General features: G+C 62.0%; 1 non-coding gene across 1 annotated transcript; it reads left to right on the top strand.

Annotated features, from left to right (window-relative positions):
- Positions 1-2,889: 2,889 nt before the first annotated feature.
- LOC131868312 (5S ribosomal RNA) lies at positions 2,890-3,008 on the top strand. Its single transcript, XR_009366778.1, has one exon. It is a non-coding gene; the product is annotated as a 5S ribosomal RNA (ribosomal RNA).
- Positions 3,009-6,237: the final 3,229 nt, after the last annotated feature.

Below are 6,237 nucleotides of genomic sequence, written 5' to 3'. Positions count from 1 at the left end.
AATGCAACACCTCCCCTATATAAGCTATTTGTCTGATTCTCATACATGCGTAGACTGCAGCAATGATTAGGACATCCACCCCAACTTTTGACTTCTTAAACAAGACAGGGTCTTTGAAGTTGGTGCAGTGCACACAACCAGGGGAGTCGACCCATCAAACGCAACACCTCCCCTATATAAAGCTATTTGTCCGATTCTCATACGTGTAGTCTGCAGCAGCGATTAGGACATCGACCCCAACTTCCGAATTCGTTTGCATTGACCGCACCAAAGGTGCACGCCTTGGTGTGCACCCTGGAGTGCACTTTGGTGCTCACCTCGGTGCACACTTTGGTGTGCACCTCGGTGTGCACCAAAGGTGCGCACCTTGGAGCGCACCAAAGGTGTACACTTTGGAGCGCACCACATAGGGTCTTTGAGAGGTTGGCGCAGTGCGCACACCAAGGTGGGTGTTGAGGTGCGTGCCGAGGTGGGTGGGTGCTAGGGTGCGCTCCATGGTGGGTGCCAGGGTGGGTGCGTGCTAGGGTGGATTCCAAAGAGGGTCATAGGGTGGGTGCCAAGGTGGGTTGGTGATATAGTGGGTTCAAAGGTGGGTACTAGGGTGGGTTCCAAGGTGGGTCACAAGTTGGGTGCCAGGATGCGTGGGTGTTAGGTTGGGTGCCAAGGTGGGCTCCTGCGTGGGTGGGTGCTAGGGTGGGTTTCAAGGTGGACGCGAGGGCGGGTGCCAAGGTGGGTAACAAGTTGGGTGTTAGGATGGGTGAGTGCTAGAGTGGGTGCCAAGGTGGGTGGGTGCTAAGGTGGATGCCAAGGTGGTTCACAGGGTGGGTGGGTTCTAGGGTGAGTTCCAAGGTGGGTCACAGGTTCAGTGCTAGGGTGGGTGTCAAGGCGGGTGTCGAGGTGCCTGGGTGCTAGGGTGTGGATGCCAATGTGGGTCATAGGGTGGGTACTAGGGTGGGCTGCAATGTGGGTGCCAAGGTGGGTAACATGCTCGGTGGGTTCTAAATTGGGTGCCAGGGTGGGTGTGCACCCACCTTGCCCGAGGTGGGTGCCAAGGTGCCAGTGTGGGTGGGTGCTAAGGTGGATGCCAAGGTGGGTGAGAAGGTGGGTGATAGGTTGAGTGGTAGGATGGGTGGGTGCCAAGATGGGTCACAGGGTGGGTGCAAGGGTGGGTAGGTGCTAGGGTTGGTGTCAGGGTGGGTGGGTGCTAGGTTGGGTTCCAAGGTGGGTGCGAGGGTGAGTGTCAAGGTGGGTCACAGGTTAGGTGCTAGGATGGGTGAGTGCTAGGGTGCAAAGGTGCCAGGGTGGGTGCTAGGATGGGTCGATGCTAGGGTGAGTGGCAAGGTGGGTCCACAAGTGTCAAGGTGGGTGCCGAGGTGGGTGCCAAGTCGGCGACTGCTATGGTGGATGCCAAGGTGGGTCACGGGGTGGGTGCCAAGTTGCTAGGTTGGGTTCCAAGGTGGGTGCCAACGTGGGTGCTAGGGTGCGTGGGTTAAAGGGTGTGTCACAACGTGGGTGCCAGGATGGGTGCGCACCCACACTGGCCAAGACGGGTGCGGGTGCAAGGTTGGGTTCCAAGCCCGGTCACAGGCTGGGTGCTAGGATGGGTGGGTGCCAAGGTGGGCACCAGGGTGGGTGCACCCACCCTGGCCAAGGTGGGTCACGGGGTGGGTCCTAGGGTGGGTAACGGGGTGGGTACTAAGGTGCGTGCCAAGGTGGGTCATAGGGTGGGTGCCAAGGTGGGCACCAGGGTGGGTGTGCACCAACCCTAGCCAGGGTAGGTCACGGGGTGGTTGTCGGGGTGGGCGTCAAGGAGCCAAGGTGGGTGGCAAGTAGCCAAGTTGCGTGCCAAGGTGGGTGTCGGGGTGGGTGCCAAGGATCCAAGGTGGGTGCCAAGGAACCAAGGTGGGTGTCTGGGTGGGTGCCGAGGTGGGAGCCAGGGTGGGTCCCAAGGTGAGTGCAAAGGTGGGTGCCAGGGTCAAGGTGAGTGCCAATGTGGGTTCCAAGGTGCCAGGGTCAGGGTGAGTGCCAATGTGGGTTCAAAGGTGCTAAGTTGGGTGCGAGGTTGGGTGCGAGGGTGGGTGGGTGCCAAGGTGTGCTAGGTGGAAGCCCGGGTGGGTCGGCATCCCATGGGTGTCGAGTTGGGTGCCTGATGGGTGCTTCTTGTCAAGTTTTAGTCGTCGGGACTCATTTCGAGCCTTAGAGGTCGTTTCTTGTCCGGTTGCCCTGTCTTCGACCTGGGAACCCAATTTTGGTCCTCGGGTCCCATTTTTTTTTGTCTCGCATCCCACTTTTGGCCTGTGGCCTTTTCGGGGTCGATTCTCGTTTTGGGCATCAGAGCATGTTTCTTCTCCTAAAACCCAATATTTGTTTATTAAGTCTCGGAACACATTTTTGTTCTCGTGGACCCATCATGGGTCTTGGAACGCATTTGTGGTCCTTGGGTCCCATTTTGCATCCCGAAACTTGTGTTTTGGTGCTTGATCCCTATTTTGGGTGCCCACCTTGCACCAAGTGCGCACCCGGGGCAAACCGAGCGCCTTGGTGCACCGGGGCAAGATCGAGCGTGCACCCGAGGCGCCCCGAACATGCACCAAGGTGCACTCGGCCCACATGTGAGCGCAGGTCGTTGCGCCCGAGGTGGTGTGTGGGCACCGCGTTGCAGACGGGACACTGCACGCACACGACGCCCCCTCCAGGTGCACGCACGTAGGCCGGGCCGGGTGCACACCCGACGCCCTAGCAAGGTGCGCGCACCCGGGCAGGGCTCACACTTGGCGAACGGGGCGCACTTCGCGAGGGAGGGTGTGCACCTCGACGGGGGTGGGTGGCCGGGGTGGATTCGCACGTGGGTCGCGGTTTGCTAAGTACACACTGCGACAAGCTCATAACGGGTGCGATCATACCAGCGTTAGTGCACCGGATCCCATCAGAACTCCGCAGTTAAGCGCGCTTGGGCCGGAGTAGTACTGGGATGGGTGACCTCCCGGGAAGTCCCGGTGTTGCACCCTTTTTTAGTTTTTCGCCGGGCGTCGCAATGCTATTTGAATAAACCTTTTGCCCGTTTGCGTTCTCGTCGGGGCCGGGCCGGGCCGGGGTGCGCTGCCCGCACTACCGCGCGCGCGGGGGCGACACCGAGCGCGCACCCGAGGCGCCCCGAGCACACAGGCCACGGTGCAACCCGGGCGTTGTGCGCGCACCCCGGTGCGCCCGAGGTGCTGCGCGCGCACCCAGGTGAAATCGGTGTGCACCTCGGCCAGTGCGCGCTCGGTCGAGTCGCGCACGTTGGCCAAGGTGCACGGTGATGTTTCTTACTCTAAGGTTCCGCACCAGACGCCCGGGACAGGTGAGCGAAGCTGGGCGGGGCCGGGTGCGCGGCCGGGGCAGGTGCACGCAGCTGGAGAGAGCTTTGGAGCACACTTCGGAGCGCACCAATGATGCGCTCCATTCAAAAGTTTCCTGAAAAGGCAAAAAAAGTTGAGATTATAGAATTTCCCACTTGAGAGATTGTAAAAAAAAAAAATTTAAAATGAAGGAAACGCGGGTGCCAAGGTGTGCGCAGCCCAGCCAAGGTGTGCGCACCAAGGCGCCCACCCTGGCGAAGGTGCACGCAAGGTGCGCACCCGAGGCAAACCGGACAATTAACCCAACTTTCGACTTCGCGCGCACCTTGGAGCGCACTTCGGAGCGCTCCTTGGTGCGCACCAATCTTGGGCACCTCGGAGTGCACCATGGCGCCCACCAAGGTGCGCACCCGGGGCAAACCGAGCTCCGACTTCGTGCGCACCTTGGAGCGCACGAAAGGTGCGCACCATGGCGCCCACCAAGGTGCGCAGCCCAGCCAAGGCGTGCGCATCAAGGTGCGCACCCTGGCGAAGGTGCGCACCCGGGGCAAACCGAGCTCCGACTTCGTGCGCACCTTGGAGCGCACAAAAGGTGCGCAACCCAGCCAAGGTGTGCGCACCCCGGTCAAACCGAGCTCCGAATCGTGCGCACCAGAGGTGCACGCCATCGTGCGCACCTTGGAGCACACTTCGGAGCCCTCCTTGGTGCGCGCCGATGTTGCGCACCTCGGAGCGCACCCGGGGAAAACAATGCAATTAACCCGACTTTCGACTTCGTGGGCACCTCGGAGCGCTCTCGGGTTCGCACCTCGGAGCACACCGAGGTGCGCACCTTTGATGCGCTGCCTTCACCAATTTCCAGAAAAGGCAAGAAAACATTGAGAAGGTGTGCGCACCGAGGTGCCCACCCTGGCGAAGGTGCACGCGAGGTGCGCACCCGGGGCAAACCGGGCTCCGACTTCGTGCACGCCGCACCTTGGAGCACACTTCGGAGCGCTCCTTGGTGCGCACCAGGGCGCGCAACCCAGCCGAGGTGCCCACCCCGGCGAAGGTGCACGCGAGGTGCGCACCCGGGGCAAACCGGGCTCCGACTTCGTGCACGCCATGGTGCCCACCGCGGCGAAGGTGCACGCGAGGTGCGCACCCGGGGCAAACCGGGCTCCGACTTCGTGCACGCCGCACCTTGGAGCACACTTCGGAGCGCTCCTTGGTGCGCACCATGGTGCCCACCAGGGCGCGCAACCCCGCCGAAGGTGCACGCGAGGTGCGCACCCGGGGCAAACCGGGCTCCGACTTCGTGCACGCCGCACCTTGGAGCACACTTCGGAGCGCTCCTTGGTGCGCACCATGGTGCCCACCAGGGCGCGCAACCCCGCCGAAGGTGCACGCGAGGTGCGCACCCGGGGCAAACCGGGCTCCGACTTCGTGCACGCCATGGTGCGCACCGCGGCGAAGGTGCGCACCCGGGGCAAACCGGGCTCCGACTTCGTGCACGCCGCACCTTGGAGCACACTTCGGAGCGCTCCTTGGTGCGCACCAGGGCGCGCAACCCAGCCGAGGTGCCCACCCCGGCGAAGGTGCACGCGAGGTGCGTACCCGGGGCAAACCGGGCTCCGACTTCGTGCACGCCGCACCTTGGAGCACACTTCGGAGCGCTCCTTGGTGCGCACCATGGTGCCCACCAGGCCGCGCAACCCAGCCAAGGTGTGCGCACCAAGGTGCACGCGAGGTGCGCACCCGGGGCAAACCGGGGTCCGACTTCGTGCACGCCGCACCTTGGAGCACACATCGGGGCGCTCCCGGGTTCGCACCGGCGTTGCGCACCGTGGTGGGCACCTCGGAGCACACCAAGGTGGGCAGCGAGGTGCGCACCTTTGATGCGATGCCTTCACTAATTTCCATAAAAGGCAAAAAAAAAACGAGATTTTAAAATTTCCGTTTTGAAAGATAGTGAGAAAAAGGGAATGCTGGTGCCATCTTGAGCCCGCCCTGGTGCGCAGCCCAGCCAAGGTGTGCGCACCAAGGTGCCCACCCTGGCGAAGGTGCGCGCCCGGGCAATTAACCCAACTTCCAACTTCGCGCGCGCCAGGGTGGGAGCGCACCCAACAACCGGGCCTGGGAAGAGCCAATGCGAGAAACCCCACCAAACGCTCTGACAAAAAAAGAGGGGGCGCTCCAGTAACCCCGCTTCGGAGCGCACCCTGGGCAAACCCAGCCAAGGTGCCCACCCCGGCCAAGGTGCAGGCGAGGTGCGCACCCGGGGCAAACCGGGCTCCGACAACGTGCACGCCGCACCTTGGAGCACACTTCGTAGCGCTCCCGGGTGCGCACCTCAGAGCACACCAAGGTGGGCAGCGAGGTGCGCACCTTTGATGCGCTGCCTTCACTAATTTCCAGAAAAGGCAAAAAAAAAAGGAGATTTTAAAATTTCCGTTTTGAAAGATAGTGAAAAAAACGGAACGCGCGTGCCATCTTGAGCCCGCCCTGGTGCGCAGCCCAGGTAAGGTGCCCACCCTGGCAAAGGTGCGCACCCGGGCAATTAACCCTACTTCCGACTTCGTGCGCGCCAGGGTGGCAACCGGGCCTCGGAAGAGCCAATGCGAGAAACCCCACCAAACGCTCCGACAAAAAAAGAGGCGGCGCTCCAATAACCCCGCTTCGGAGCGCAGCCGGGGCAAACCCAGCCAAGGTGCCCACCCCGACGAAGGTGCACGCGAGGTGCGCACCCGGGGCAAACCGGGCTCCGACAACGTGCACGCAGCACCTTGGAGCACACTTCGAAGCACTCCCGGGTGCCCACCGGCGTTGCGCACCGTGGTGGGCAGCGAGGTGCGCACCTTTGATGCGCTGCCTTCACTAATTTCCAGAAAAAGGCAAAAAAAAATGAGATTTTAAA

The sequence above is a fragment of the Cryptomeria japonica genome, unplaced genomic scaffold (assembly GCF_030272615.1).
Source record: "Cryptomeria japonica unplaced genomic scaffold, Sugi_1.0 HiC_scaffold_202, whole genome shotgun sequence".
NCBI lineage: Eukaryota > Viridiplantae > Streptophyta > Pinopsida > Cupressales > Cupressaceae > Cryptomeria > Cryptomeria japonica.
The sequence above is the reverse complement of the archived record's forward strand: the minus strand, read 5'-3'. Positions and strand labels throughout refer to the sequence as shown.